Source organism: Wyeomyia smithii, chromosome 1 (genome assembly GCF_029784165.1).
Source record: "Wyeomyia smithii strain HCP4-BCI-WySm-NY-G18 chromosome 1, ASM2978416v1, whole genome shotgun sequence".
In the NCBI taxonomy this organism is placed as follows: domain Eukaryota; kingdom Metazoa; phylum Arthropoda; class Insecta; order Diptera; family Culicidae; genus Wyeomyia; species Wyeomyia smithii.
Genome location: NC_073694.1, coordinates 202,104,292 through 202,120,589, shown reverse-complemented (window position 1 = coordinate 202,120,589; position 16,298 = coordinate 202,104,292). Strand labels below are relative to the sequence as shown.

General features: G+C 38.6%; 1 protein-coding gene and 1 long non-coding RNA gene across 14 annotated transcripts in view; one reads left to right on the top strand and one right to left on the bottom strand.

Moving 5' to 3' along the window:
• The window catches only part of LOC129718570 (neurexin-1b), a 265,446-nt gene that overhangs the window by 51,971 nt on the left and 197,177 nt on the right, over positions 1 to 16,298 (top strand). The gene's annotated exons all lie outside the window — the stretch shown is intronic.
• LOC129718572 (uncharacterized) overlaps positions 1 to 16,298 on the bottom strand; it is a 120,562-nt gene that overhangs the window by 52,639 nt on the left and 51,625 nt on the right. The window lies entirely within an intron of this gene.

Genomic DNA, 16,298 nt, shown 5'->3' with positions numbered 1-16,298 from the left:
CGAAATCGGAACAAAAGAGTAATACTTTTGTGTGGCAGCTATTATTATAAATTTTTTGAAAATATTGCTCCATTCTGTTACTCCTTGTTCATATTCTTCATATGATACCCAACCAAATGACATTTTTGATAAATCTTATTACTTTTCTGATTGGACCAATCATACAATTGTTTTGCGCTTGTAATGGGATGTTCATGTTCTTTAGCTAAACTTGCATTTCCTGCCATTCGTTTTAATATGCCACCAATTGCATCGCATGGGCCTTTAACATGAGAAGTCGCAAAAAAATGCCACTCTGCATCGACGTTATATTTTGTTTTGAACTTGCAAAGACTTGCAAAGTTTTTTCTATTTTTATATTGTGAGGCAGCTCCATCAGACATTAATATCGCTTTTTTTCAACTCTATTGTTGTTTTCAAAAAACTCATTAATTTGGCAATGAACACCTGAACCGCAACAGTATCATGATGGAGTACTTCCGATATTATGATGAAGCTGATATTCTCAAGTGTTCCAGATTCTGAATAGTAAACAACGAAGGGATGAATGGTGGCTTGACTATCATTCCAATAACTACACGAATCACAAATTGATAAAGACGTGTTAAAATGAGCTTGACTGTTCAATATTTTTGATTTTGCAACACCGTTTTCGTTTAATTTGCGTAAGCTTGATGAGCACCGATGATCAGGAAAGGGTTTACAGCATTTGGGCTTGATGTATTCCATTTTCACTTTATTCATCTTCACAAATTGCAAACTGTTACTAGCACATCTGAAGTAGTGCAATCGTATTTATATGCGAAAACAGATATTATAGGTAACCCAGTAGTTATTGGTTGCGTACTTTACAAACAGTTATTAATAGTAAACAAGTAGGTAGTGTTGCACGACAAACATATTTTTTTATAAAACCTTCGGCAAGGGGAACGTGTAGGTAGGCTAAGGTTTAGCGCTTGAGTTATTCATCCAATCGTTTTGTTGTCAAAGAATTAATTGTATATTTTTGATCAAGAATTCCAATGAACGTATGGTTTTTGCTGGAGAACCATGGACAAATTAGGAAAAACGTGTATTTTCCGAAATATAATTAATTTATCCAGCTTAAATCAAAAATAACTCGAAAACCGATGCCTTTAGAATATTAACTACCAAGAGCTGTTTGATTCAAAATGATTCTCTGCATCTTTAAAAATCATCAGAATACAAATATTTTGAAAAATGTTTAAATTAGAATTTTCATAAAAAAATTAATCTACAATAAAATAATTATTTTTCCTTTCTCCATCCTGGACTTTTTTTTAAAAGTTGCGTATTAACGTCAAGTTTCTTTAAAAAAAAATTAAAAAAAATTCAACTCTTTTTTTTTAAATTGAAATTTAATGTTTATTTTTAATATTTTTTGGTCAAAAAGATTTTTTTTGTACAGTGTATATTTTTTTATGATGCATATTTGATTCCCTGCAACTCATCCTCAGACAGTATTTCTATACAACCAACGGTTTCTGGGCTACAATGCTTCGAATAAAACCTATGCCAAAAGGCATACGCCCTTTTAGAATGTAACTCATGGGTGTAAAAAATCTCTCCACCTGTGAAAAATGCTCAGTTTGCTAAGCCAAATACGTGTGCAAAGTTTCATTCAAATCAAAAATGGTCGATATTCGACCATAGGTCATTTGGCGCGATCTTGCTCTACTTCAATTTACTTTTGCGGCGATTATCGATCCAGCTCCGAAACCAGAATATGTCGCCATGTCACTCGGACTTGGGCTGCTATTACCTATTACCCCGAAGTCAACGGCCTATTCTAGCTACATACCTACTGAAGCCTGCCATTTTTATCCGCTCGACTAAATCCGCCGGTTTGTAACCCACTTCATGGTTCATGTGTCTGCGTCAAACACAATCTTCTAGTTTGTCGCCAAGAAGCGAACACAAGATTCTACACTCAAAAACACCAAGAGCTCGCCGATCAGCTTCTGTCAGTATTCATGCTTCATGGTCATAGAGGACCACCGGGAGAATTAGTGTTTTATAGAGTACCCGTTTTGTACGGGTTCAAAGGCTGCGGGATTTCGGCTAGTTACGCAATACGTAGCAGCTCCTTTTGCGGTCGATATCCGCCTCTCTAGCTCACGGAAATCGACGAGCTACCACGCTGTGGATAGAGCCACCATGTACTTTATTTTGGCAGAGTTTTTGACAAACTCAATTCACGCAGCTCTTCAGAGGTCCAAAGGCGCCTTTCGCTCTACGGTTAATACCAATAATGCCGATATCGTCCGCAAAACCTATGAGCATGTGAGACTTCGTTATGATGTTGTCATTTCTTTGCGATGTTGAGCAATAAGTTTGACTGGCCGTTACTGTGCCTTAAACAATTTAACGTCACGAAAGCGTCTATTATCTTAACGGATACCCTGACGCTTTATGTGGAACCGCCAAGAATAGAATGAATCAGTCGGATTAGTTTCGTTGTGAAACCATGTTCGAGCATTATCTGTCATAACTCATTTCTCTTAACTGAATCGTACGCTGTCCTGAAGTCTATGCACAGATAGTGAGTCTGCAAGTTGAATTCTCGAAATTTATTGAGAATTCGTTGCAAAGCAAACACTTGGTCCGTGGGGGAGCGCTCCCCTCGAAAACCACATTGGTATTCGTCAACAAAGGTTTCCTGCAACGGCCTCAGTCTGTGGAACATGATGCAGGAGAGAACTTCATACACGGTGTTACTAAGATTCATGCCCCGATAGTTTCTACAGTCCAAGCGGTGGCCTTTTTTGTAGATCGGGCATGAGACCCTCCAACCAATCCGAGGGCAATTCTTCATCAGCCCACACTTTCAGCATGCAGTTCTCGGTGCAGTTCTTCAGCTCTTTAACTGCTTTCTTCGCCTCGCTCATGGATGGTGGATCCACAGCTTGTCCATCATTCTCAATATCAACCTTGCTCTTTTCGACGCATCTTTCTCCATCGTCGTTCACCAGCACACTGAATGTTGTTTCCAACGCCTGGCCACTTCTGATTAATCGGTAATCAGGTTCCCTTCCCCATCGTTGCACATAACATGGGCAGACTAGTTTCGGTTGTTGATTTCCTTAATTTTTTTGTAGAAGATCTCCGCGTCGCACAGTGCGTTGACCCATAGACAAAAGTCGAAAATTTGATGATTTTTTTCGTCATTTTAAACTATGTTTTTATGTTAGTGCAACCTTCTACCATCGTATGAGTGTGTTTGTGCAAGTTTCTGATGTCTCTGACACGCGTAGTAAGTGGAAACAGAAACAAAGGTTAGCGAGTGAAAAAGCACGTGTTGCAAAAGACTGAAATTGGCGCATGACGCTTTCTCTCTGATACACAAAAACTTAGTGACTTCTTATTGAAACTTGGCATGGATTACATGAAAAATGATTTTTATAATCCATTTATATACAATTTAGAGTGATTGTTATTGAGAAACATCGTGAATCAGTTGGTAAACATTAAGTTATTCACAAAAAAACTGGAAAACATGAAAATTTTCAAACAAGTCGTGGAAAAATCTACCAAATTTTACCAATCTGAGATTTATGTTGAAATTTACTATGAAAGCCAAAGAAACAATAGACATTAACTTCAACTGGTAATTTGTGCGAATCTTAGACTTTTTTGCAATTTTGTAGGTCAACTTGCGCGCCAACATATAAAACCTTATTTGAGAAGTGGCATCAGCAATCAATTGGCAGTAAAAATGATGCAGTTTTCTCGACAACGATGGTATTTGGATTGGAAGATGCTTCTAAAGCAAGTGAGCCAATTTTGAATCTACAGGGTGCTGCGTAGCCGCAAGGTTACAGAGTCCGCTTTGTCAAGCGGATGGTCGTGGGTCCGAATCTTAGTAGAATCAGGCCATTCGATGTCAAAAAGGGCTTTTAAGCATGGGTTTGTTCTCAGGCTCCCCACTAGTTACCCTTCCTTTACGCTGAAATCTACAATACCTTTGCGTGACTTCCTCTTGAAAAAAATTGGTGCCTTTTATCGATAAAAATGGCCAGAAGGACGCACAACGAAACTTCTCCAGGGAATTATCATTGGTGATATTGTGCAGGAGGAACGAGGATCGGTATAGGAGAAAAAGTAAGCGTGTAGAAGAAAGAGTATCACATTACACACACGCACTGATAAAAAAAAATAAGCATGCCACTTCTCAATAGCGGTATTGCTAAAAATAGAAGTGCGGGATACAGCAGACACCCGGGCATATCTCACAATAGATCAACGATTCTGGTCGCAGTGAGGAAGTCCATACAGAATAAAAATCGATCGGATCAACACAATGATAGCAGTTTGGTAATACTAATACTGTAATACTGTTCAAACACTCTAGTCCATAATATTATCAAACTCTATCACACATTTAAATTTTTCACTAGTACCATAATTGGTTCACTTACCCTAGGAGATAAATCAAGTTTTGGTGCTTTGTATAGTATTTTTCATAAAAAAGTCGTTTAAATAGAAATTGTGCTGAAATAAAGCCTTATACGAAGGATTTCGACTTTTGTCCAAGCTTTCCATATGTTCAACGCACCGTGCGTCGTACCTGGAAAAGAAGGCACAAGAAGACGTTTCTAATGCTGACGCTTCTTCCTGCGATGGAGTTTCTTTACAGTGGCTCTAGCTGCTCGATATCTTCCTCCGCTAGTCGATAGCCATGCCTCTGGCTGCAGGGTAATTCATAAGCCTCAGGCCATTATCGTTCGTAGTCTCTACCTAGTATGGAGCGGAAAATGTCTTCTTGCCCGACTGGCGCATTTGGACGGAAATGGTTGACGATCTTGATGTCATGTCCTAGGCACTCACGGTAGGTCTCCTCAAGGAGATCATAGAACTCCTACTTATCGTCATCGGGTTTATCACTGTAACCTTGAGGCTATGAGCCCCCCTAAATAATCAGTTCCTATATCAATTCAACCACACAAACAGGGCCTGACAAGAGTATTTTCAGTTGAAAATCGTCAGGCGATAGTGACGCTGTTTACCTTTGCTTTCAACTCGAATGCCTTCGCATTGATTTTGAAGGGCTCGGAAGCGAAATTTAGCAGCGACACCATCGCATGAGAATTTTCAATTCAAAAGGACTTTGGGCGCGAACGAAGACAGGAAGCATTCCAAAAGTACGCAGTCGAACTCGGTTGCCAGCGAAACATGTTTGAACCGAAATGACTGTGCGAAATGTTCAGTTTCTTATGCTATGAAGAAGCAGGAGTCATGCTCACAACAACAATATACTTTACAAACAAAACTCGAGGATGTATATATATTGTATCCTAATAACTTTTTTGCTAGCGCTGCTCTCAATATTTGTATTTCATCGCAAGGTTCAAAATTGATGAGCAAAAATGTTTGACATATAATATTTCACAATATCAAACGCCAATACAATTTGTAAATAACACTGGAATATTTTATCGCCCATTTCTTTGTGACATTATTTGTGTTAATTTACATAATCAATCGTTTCACTGTTCATTGCAACTTTTGCGTCTGGTCTGGGATAGACCAAAGAAATTATTATCTTAGGTGTCTAATTTTTATTTTGAGCTATTTAAATTTTATTAATTCGCCTAAACCGAAAACTCTCTGAAACTCTGTTAACTCTTGATATGAATTACGAACAAAATGGACCCTACAACACTTCCTTGCGGTACACAAATATAATACACATTAACGGTGGAATCCAATTCATTCTGAGTTCTAGCACACAAATAGCTTTCAAACCAGTTTGTATGCTATTTCTACGATACTAAAGCGCTCCAATATTTGCAACAGCAATCAGCAAAATTATCGCACCAGTTGTCTTAAACTTATAAAAAATTGGTTACTTGAACTGGGGACATCGTATACAATTCCACAATTTTCCATCTTCGTTCTTTTTCAACTGATACTCAACGAGTTCATTTTATCGAACGTTGAATTTGGCTGATACCTTAACGTAAATAGCAATTTTTTTTAAGGTTTTTACTCAATGACAAACGCACTCAGAGCATAATAATAGTATGTATTTTAGAGTGTGGCGAAGTGATCGGTTTTCCAGAAACAAGGTTCCATTTGGGACCCCAAATAATTTTTGACCACCCCTGTGAATGTTGGTGCCCCTAGTGTATGCAGAAGTGCGTCAAAAGGCCGCATAGTAATTGTTCGCCGGGTTTGTCGTTTCTACGTCGGCTTACGGGAAAACTCATTTGAGTATCTGAAAATGTTACTTTGATAGGGGCACCAAAATTCTTTTTTTTATTTTTTTTTTCTAGTTAGAGCTCTAGGGCAAAACGTGTGTTCAACAGTGTTATTATAAATTATGAACAAATATGTTCAGCATTCCAGCTCTAGGATTACCTAATTCTAGTTATCGTAAATTTAATCTAGCGATATGATACACAATTCCAAAATTTCCCATCGTTATTTTTTCCAGCTGATATTCACAGGAATAAGCTGTTTGCTAAACTTAGAGCTTGTGTCTTTTCTACAGCACCTTCAATTGTTTTTTTTCTCTTGTTGGGAATAACGTCCGATTTAGAGCGAATCGTTCTCCCACTTCAAGATTTCTCTTTGCTCAATGATACAGTAATAATTTTTAAAAACATAAAAAATCAATGTTCAATCAAGAAGGTAAAATAATTCTTCGTCACCAGGTGCCTGAAATAAAACTACTCAAACTACTGAGCATGATTTTGATCTTTTTGATCATTGGTTACAGGAAAAAAGCACCATCTACCAATAATGACAAAAGGCCTTGAAACCTACAAGTATTTTCGACAGACCATACGATGTGGAAGCACTCAAATATGCAACGAATTCATCGCATTCAGTGAGATAAGTACTGACGACGACGTTCAAGCTCATACCCAATAAAAAAAATTCGACGCCCTATCTTACCGCAGCACTGATAGTGTAGGAGTACATGTCGCAATGTGGCTTGAAATATCGGGTTTTTTTTTTTCTGGTGTAATTAATTGATCTTTATACATTTATTCATTCGTTTGCTTATGAAGATAAGTGACGTTCGACAGCTTTTCTCGATTCCTGGTCACGAATAGAAAGTATATGAAAAACCGAGTTAAAAACACTCATTTAGCAAATTATTCAGAGCGGAATAATTGTTTTTGTTGGCGCGTAGAGAACTCAACTAGAGTATTGTCTCATGACAGTTTACAAAATTCGAATGCATTTAGATTAATTGGTTGGATTTCGTAGGAAACAAACGAAATCACTTTGAAAAAGTTAAAGTGGTATGCATTTTTTCCATTTTTCCAATGCAAATATGATGAATGTTTCACGTTCGCTCACCTGTCAGTGCTTCAGATTTTTCTGAGAGAAAATTTGCGTGTGCGGAAAATAAGTCTCAGTAAGTAATCTGCAGCCTACATAAAACCCATGGTATAGCATTTGGATAGTTAATTTAACAATTCCGACCAGTTTTTCTAACCATACAAACAACATTCGTTACACATAACCATAACCATAGAATATCGACTACTAGCCATCACCACAGGTGAGGGCACGACGGAAAAGGTCGCCAATTTGCATAAAAACTCAACAGGTCAGAGTTTTTTCCCTCAGATTGGCATCAGTTTGCTGAACGGCTCGATTCGTCCCCAACATGCCATTCCATATTACTCTTGTTTTCCTGCCAGGGTAAATTTCAAGCAGCTTCTCTTAAAACATTTGGCACAGGTGTGCGTCATCTTCTGTTTCCATCTCATTTTACTTCACTCAAACGTAGCTTGAAAGGCACCGTACCTGTACAACCGTACGTTTTCATTCGCCTATCTGGGCACAAATTGAATAATTTCTACCTCTGATATCAGTTTTAATTAGTGAGAATGCGAAACCGAGTCCGGATTTTCATGCTGTTGGGCCTCAGTCGTTGCCATGGAAAACCTTGCAAGGTTTTAGTCGAGAATCAAAGGTTACTATGGCATGATTTATGCTAGATAAAAATTGTAAATACGGCAGAGGAGTTTTAAAACTGTAAAGGTAATTAATCCTCAGAACGAACAAAAAGTGAGCTCTCAACTCTCAAACAGCTGTTGGTTGAAAAAAAAAACTATTTCGCACAAACCACGAAAAGCTTTTAGCGCGGGAACGAATAAATATCAACCCCGATCAACACTTTTTTCTTCGCTCTCCCACAAAAATCGATACACCAATTAACAGCTTGCCTTGGCCAGTCCACAAACCGTCGACAGTATGGTGTACGAAAGCTCCCCACCATTAGACATCATTTGGCTTGATTATGTTTATTAATAACCTGCGGCGAAAATCCCAGTGCCTTTAGCCACCCGAAACGGCCCCCCGAATGACTAGTGGGAGTGAAATGAAAGCCTGCAGCCGACACTTTTATGTACTGTAATACATCAGACTCGGGAAGGACATCGTGAATATTTGTGTTTCGTGTTTTCTGTTGAAGCTGTTATTGTTGCTTTCCAGATAACGTGGCTAGACGACGACGGTCAATCGAGTGCAGTCGAAATAGGACCGAGGTGATGAATAATTGACACTCAATCATAACACTTGGTGGTAACTTTTTTGTTTGCTTTTTAGTCTGACACGATAGTAAAGCGTCGGAAGTGTTGTAATCAGATCCGGAAGCACGCACCGGCCATCGACGAAAGAGTAGAAAACTAAACCGTGCTCGAACATATCCGGCTTTCCACTTCATTTGTTACAGGATGAAATGACAACCTCGCTGCTAGCAGCGCAGGTTATCAGTCCTTTTAACACCGAAAGACCACGGACGAAATTCTACTAACTTTTCACTTGATTAAATTTCTGTACCGCTGAATAAGAATGATCCGTGGATGCCACGGCTACCCTCGTCTTTCTTTTCTTTTTTTTTTTTTTTGTTGCTTTAAGTTTGACGGTGGATGACACCGTCTTTTCCAGTGAATAAATTAAGCGAATTTCAGAGAGACACAAGGCTGCTTTTGATGGATGGAAAAAAGATAAAGATGGATGGAAAAAGTGAAGGGCCTTCGTGTTGGGAAAATTTCAAACGGGATGGAATTAAACATTTGGATTTGCGTTGATCACTCTGTTCACTGTTACCTATTTTGACTCTTGGTAGAAAATGGAAACAAATACCTGAAATTTTAGCTGTTTTATACATTTTTTATATTTTTTTTCAAGTCAAGTGGAACCGGAATTTTGTGCAAATTACACATATTAGATATATTGGATATTTCTGCTACACAACCAGATTTTGACGTAGGACTATATCTATCTCAAAATTAAAGGGGCAAATTAACAAGTTAGAAGAAGTTATGGTTTAAGTGCTTATATTTCAGGAATTACTTATCAGATTCTCGGCAACAATCGATCAGATTTTTTTCGTTGAGTTCTTGTAACAAAACAATCGATTGGTCGAAATATACTATTGAAAAATTGATAAATAAAACTGACATATCCAAATCAAACTTACAAACAATCACTACCTTTCTTCCCCAGCACACCCGACCCGACACTAAAATATACAGGATTTGACTTTAAAACGATTTATGTTTTTTCATCAACTGTTGTTTCGCTCGCTCGAGTGCGCAACGGCACGCTTACCGGGAGTATAACTCTCAGTAGTCACGTATACAAGGTAGCATGCAAAAATTTTACTTTCATCTCCATTCCAAGACCGTACTGGTACCAAACGGACGCTGGGTTCTAATCGTGGCAAATGAAGGAAGCAACCTAGTTAGCCACTCAAGAAGATTTTAGAAATAAAAACGTGCTCTAGGATCAATTCCAATATTGACATCATTTACGGTCAATCTGGACCTTCCGGCAGACCCTCTAGTTGCCAACTTGTGCCAAAAACAGGTCAGGGAATCACGATGTTATTTTGAAAATTCATATAAAAACATCGTAAAAACCGTGTAAAAAAACTAGGTGTAAATGACATTTTTTGCGACATTTTTGACATTTTTGACATTTTTGACATTTTTGACATTTTTGACATTTTTGACATTTTTGACATTTTTGACATTTTTGACATTTTTGACATTTTTGACATTTTTGACATTTTTAACATTTATGACATTTTTGACATTTTTTGACATTTTTGACATTTTTGACATTTTTGACATTTTTGACATTTTTGACATTTTTGACATTTGTGAGATTTTTGACATTTTTCGCATTCTTGGTATTTCTATGGGAAGGTTCTCTCGAGAGTAAGTTCCGTGTATCTTCAGGGTTCTACCTGTAGCTTTCCATGTTGGAGTTGATCCTTCCAAGAACCTCGGAAAAGAGCTTCCCTTCTTGAAATTCTTGCCATGTTATCTTGAAAATTTCACTATAATGAAATCAGTCGTCTCGCAGTATTCGGTACAGTTCCTTGACAGACTCCGTGTTTCCTCGGAAGAGGGTAGGAGAGCTGTCGTTTACTACAGTAAGAGTGGCCTCAACAATTATATTCGCAACGATCGATCCGCGTTCATTCACCTCTTTGCTAGAGTTCTGTCCATGTAACCTGGAGGAACTCAGAGTATAGTAACGCAAGGTCTGGTGCAGGTTTATCCCGGACAGGCCAGATTTGGGTGTTGAGGGGTTCGGAACAGATATTTTCGTGGGTCCCTCATTCAGAAAACATTTAGAGGTAACATGATTGCAAATTGAGATATGATTTTACGCTCCGAAGGTGGACGGTGACTAGCAAAAAAACGGTCTTCACTTTGTCTTCCCGTCTGTCATGCTTTCGAGTTGTGGTTGCTCAGTGGTAACGTCAACTGTTTCGGCCATTTTTTTTCCACCACTTCACCTTATCAGGTGATGTTTTGATTGATTGACCACACTTCTTTAACTTACGCTTGACTATTGCCCATTATCTTTTGGTGGCACAAAACTGTGGGCAGTTTGGTGGATTGATCTTTTTTTCGATAACATCAATATTATTCTGCTTGTAGCATTCCAATACATCCCGGGCTAAAATTTCACGAGGCCTTCGTGTGACTGTTTGAACGGCAAAACTATCTCCTGAATATGCTTCTCCTCGTAAAGTTGTCCATTCATGGCTGCTCCAGTGATTGAAACTTTTGTCTTTTTTCCACAGCTACAGATGGCTTGCCAAATCATTAACTTGCGGCCGAATTTATCCGCGAAAACAAATTTGAATCTACCTGGAGCATTCCCCTTATGGTTAGCAAGGTAAAATTTCCGACTCGGGATTTGTCTAAAGTCCATTTTGACGTATGTTTCATCGTCCATCAAAATACAGTCTTTGTACTCTCATAGGGCTTGCTCATTGGCAACCAGGTTCTGTTTCAGCGTCCTGTTGGGTTGTTTGTTGGCATGATACGACCTGAATCACGCATACAGATTCGACGGACTGTACTTTGTTCTGCATTGAACCTTATCGCCAAATCACGGAGGAAGACCCCAGGATTATTCCGGACTTCCCTGGTGACCTTCGCTCGTAGTTTTCGGTCCAATGTTCCACTTCTACGCTTAGTTTGTTCAGCGCGATCTGGTATTCACGGTATTCACAGTTGATCTCGGTAGTTTGAGACCCTTGGCAATCATTCCTCCTTACCATGTTGGGTTTTCAACGTAGGTGTGCATCTTAGATAACTTTTCAACACGTGTACCAATCCTGACGAAATTTTCATCACTAAGTCAAAACGCTGTCATTAGTCTCTCGGTACGACAACTAGAGGCGCTGCTGTAAATAAAAGGAAACGGCCAATACTAAGTGGAACAAACCTTAGTGATCACGCAATGTTTACTGTTTCTTGCCAAATGAGATTTTTTTGGCCGAATTTTTCCATCGCAGTCTCACACTCTCTCCAATCGATTTGGTATAAAATGGAGGTCCCGGCAGCGTTCTGGAATCTGCTTTGACGTATGTTTCGTCATCCATGAGAATGCACTGGTTGAAATTGTCAACAATACGCTCATACAGCGTTCGAGCTCGTGTTCCAGTGCAATCTTGCTGCTCTGATGTTTGTGTGGCCTTTTTGCCTTTTTTCTTTAGATCACGGCTCTGTTTAATCCGCTGATTTCATGGCCAAATCACAAATAGATGCAGACCTGTTTTTCTGAATATAATTTACAATTTTTCGGCCCAATTCGGGATTACTTAGTCCGGGTTGTCGTCCACTTCCGCTGAAATCATCGAAAGAACACTCATTACTGAACCTTGCGACGATTCGTTTAACACTTTCTGGACAACACTCTTTTCGGTTTCGAAAATAACTTTATGACCGCGGCTAAATGACTTATATTTCGATTTTTGACATGTGAACAAAGCGTGCTTTGGTTACACGACGAAAAAAATGCACCCGTTTATGTGTAATAACGTGCTAAATGTTTAAAACTACTTTTTGATACATGCCTTAAAATCAGTGTCCATCTTTTTGGGCTCAAATAGTTCTTTGGAGTTTTGTATTTTTAATTAAATTTTGCGAGTTATCGCTTTCTCCATGGTTGAACGCAGTCAAATACAGTTGAAAAATTCTCGCTCTAGAACTCTTGTAAACGAACTGGCTCTTAAAAACTGCTCTGTGATGGAGGTCGAAGAAGCTTTGATGAATTTTGACTTGGATCATATATACGGGGACTCAGGATATGCCTATTGTCCTTGAAATAGTGGATTCGATTTTCGGCAAAGAACCAGTTCCGACTTGCTTAAGTTAGTTTTATTCAATATTTGGTCGCAGCTTTCTATTTACTGTGGCGCCTCTAGTAGCAGGGATGATCGAAGTAAACCAGGAACGCGAACGGACGCGATTTTTTCTTGTGTCACAATTTTCTCGTTGAATATTTTTAAATTTATTGTTTTCGGATAGTGTTTCGTGAATCTAGTCAATTCAAAGTACTGGTTGAGCAAAAATAAGCCCCGCAATTGTGGATTCAGACGAGAAATCATAAAATTCAAGTGACCGATGAGCAATTAACTGTGGCAATTGTGGACTATTCGCACAGAGAAAGAGGAAGAAAATCCGTAACTTGTATATGTTGTGTGTAATTAATGGTGTCGAGTCTCAGGTGTCGAGTTGAGTGCGCTGGATGAGGCTGCTTTTACGGTGCAGCCTAAATTTTCAGCAGTAGCCAGAATGAAGTTTTTTTTTTTTTTTAAAGTTGGGATCGATTTTGAAACATACGCCTAATCAACCACAGTGTCGGGTAACTATTGTGTGAGAAAACGTAAGGAAGAAAAGAAGTCACTTTTAGGCGTGAAAAAAGTGTTATACGATGTCATTTAAATAGAACGTCCTTCACTTTTGAACTTTCGATCAAAAAGAAAATGGCCGATGGAAAGAGCAAGATGAATAAGAAGATCGATCGTCTGCTGCCCCCACACATCATTGACGAAATTATCAATTCGGCTCTTGGCGAGTGTTTGACCCAAGGGATTTTGTTGCACCACGTGTGAAAAGTGTTAAATTAGTGAATTTCATACCGAAATGAGGATTTCAATGCGAAGCCTTTTCGACTCGCCGAATTGTCTTTTTTTCTCGTTACCTTGGCGTTATTTGCCAGAGAGAGAGAGAGAGAGGGAGAGAGAGAGAGAGAAGGAGAACGTACGCGGGAATCAACCATTTTTGTCAGTGAACCAATCGTTCCATGTCGGACAAAAGGGATGCTCAAATTATAAAAGCCCCTTCGTTTTAGAGTACACACTTTAACTATGAAGAAAAAACGATGTTTTCTTTTGGACATCCGAAGACCGGAAGCTAAGTATCCCTTTTCTATTTATTATTGATTGTTTTTATTATAGCTTATTATATAATTTGTGAATGAAATGATACCCTCTTCCTATAAATATTATACAAACATGACATACATTTGCTGCCACAGAATTTATATTACGCTACACAATTGGCCTGGCCAGTGAAAAAAAATATAAATGGAAATTATTTTTTTTATGAGCCGTTGAGGGCAAAAGTGGTGCATGTGCCATTAAGTAAATTTTTCAGGAGACGCGATAAACGAAAACACTCAAATAGTAAATTATTTTCAACATTTTTTTCCAACATAACTGGACTAAATCATTGCTGGAAAGGTTTCAAAAGATGGTACATGAAAGCATAACGAGTTATGGATGAGAAACTTACAAAAACTTCAATGGAAAAACTTGTACCACTTTCATTCTATGGGAAAAATAATGACAACCAGAAAACGTTGAAAGCAAAAGTGGTACATGTCCAGTCTGAGTATGAAGAATGCATTATAGCTCGCTAATCTTAGGACATAGAACTTTCGGTATACTACCGGTTGCCCTCCAGAAGTGTTATACACACACTCTTAGTATATATTGCTCTCAAATATATTTCCTAATTCATATTCCTTTCAGAGAGCGAGTAATGGCGCTATAACCATAAGCAAAAATGCTAGGACTAGAGTTGTACTCTAGTTCCAACCGTAACAGTTGAAGCGAGTAAAGGCGCTATATCCTTGGTTTCTAAGCCCGGACATAAGGAAGAAATACCTATGTTCCATCCCAGGAGATTGGTCAACAAAGGATTGTACTTTCTTAGCTTTATCACTCCCAACGAATTAGGTATAATACTTCTTACATACGGATCGGTTGGTACGGATTGTCCCCGTTCTTAGATTATATTGTATTATATTGCGCTACACAGTAGGCCTGGCCGTTGACAAGAAAAATGTATGGAAACCATTTTTTAAAATGGTGGATATCATTTTCCAGGATCCTTTCAAGTACTGGCTGTGTTAGTGTAGACTAGACTAGACTGTGGCGCCTCTAGTAGCAGGTACGAGATACCAATGACAGCGCAGTGATGAGGAAGGTGTTTTTACACAGTGGTGAAAGTTTCATCAAATTCGAGTCAGTGGATCGAAAGTTTTCGACGATGGAACGAAAAAGTGTTGCTGATCAAAGCAACCGCAGAAGTGGAACGGTTGACAAGCAGCTACGATTGAAAGTCTGAAGAGCAGTTCGGACGAACCCTGGGATCACTCTGCGCGATTTGGCTAAGAAGTTCCCGGCACCGTACAGCACTGTTCGACGATTCTGTCAGCATGAAAACCTGCGGTCGTTCCACACCAACAAGCACCCCAACAGGACCCTGAAGCAGAGTCTCGTTGCAAAACGCCGCGTTACGATGAGAAAGTCTTGACCAAATGGATGGATGGTCAGACGAAAAAAACAACTAATTTACAAAGATTGTGGAAGAAAATAGTGGATCTAGTTGACAGTTCCACTGTGCAGAAGATGGTGGGCGGTATTAAACGGAAACGACGTGAATTCATCCGAAACTCAGACGAATAATTTTTTTTTTTTTGTATTTTTCCTTTGAACATCAATAAATTTACTGCAAAATGGGAGAGGCTCCATTATTCATCTCAGCCCATATATTCATCTCATACAACATGGAAACACATATGAAAACAGGAAAAAACGCATATTTTCTTCTTAAACCAATCTGCTAATCCATGGAATGGATTCTTCTTAGTTCACTTTAGATTCCTCATAAAGTATAATCCTCAAAAATTCACTTAAAAGCACTATATTTGATATTATAGTCGGGCATTTGCCCTCAAAAACTCGTTTAATTCAATCAGAATACAAAATCCGCGCATTGTTCTATACGGCTACAACGGGACACGTACAGCAGCCAACCAAAGTTTTTTCGTCACTATCGGACCACTTTTAGTTTTAATCACTAAACAAAATCACTCACTACACTAAGAATATTTCAATCTTTGAATGTTCACCTCAAATTTTCCCAAACAAGCTTGAATTAGCAGAAATATATGAGATGAATTTCTACAATTTCTAAATTTCAACTGTATGTATTTTCATCTGTTTTCACTGCGTTGAAGAAAACCAAAAGTTGCCAAATCAGTTTTTGTTAATACGAAAAAATCATACTGAAAATGTTGAATTATTCCGACATGATTGACATAAATCTACAGTACTGTTTTGGTTACCTCGGTTACCAATTTTGCAAGTAAACAACTACAGCGGATATCTACTACGATGGGCTGCGGCTACGTTCATTCATGATAATGTGATTCATTCATGATTAACAGTGTGATGAATATGGGGGCGTCGTGAGATGAATAATTAAGCAGTGATTCAAGTTTTGAGATGGATATGAAAGCGTTGTGAAAAATGGTTTGTTTTGCGAAATTCAGGATAAATCTAGCTAATTTTATTTAATATACAATGCTGAACGATTCCATAAGAGCACGTAAGCGTATACCCGGTTCGGTTCTATAATGAAACGTGTCAAGGATGCCAACATTTCTGAGAAATCCACGCGAAAAATCGCGTAACGTCTTGACTTATTGCACCG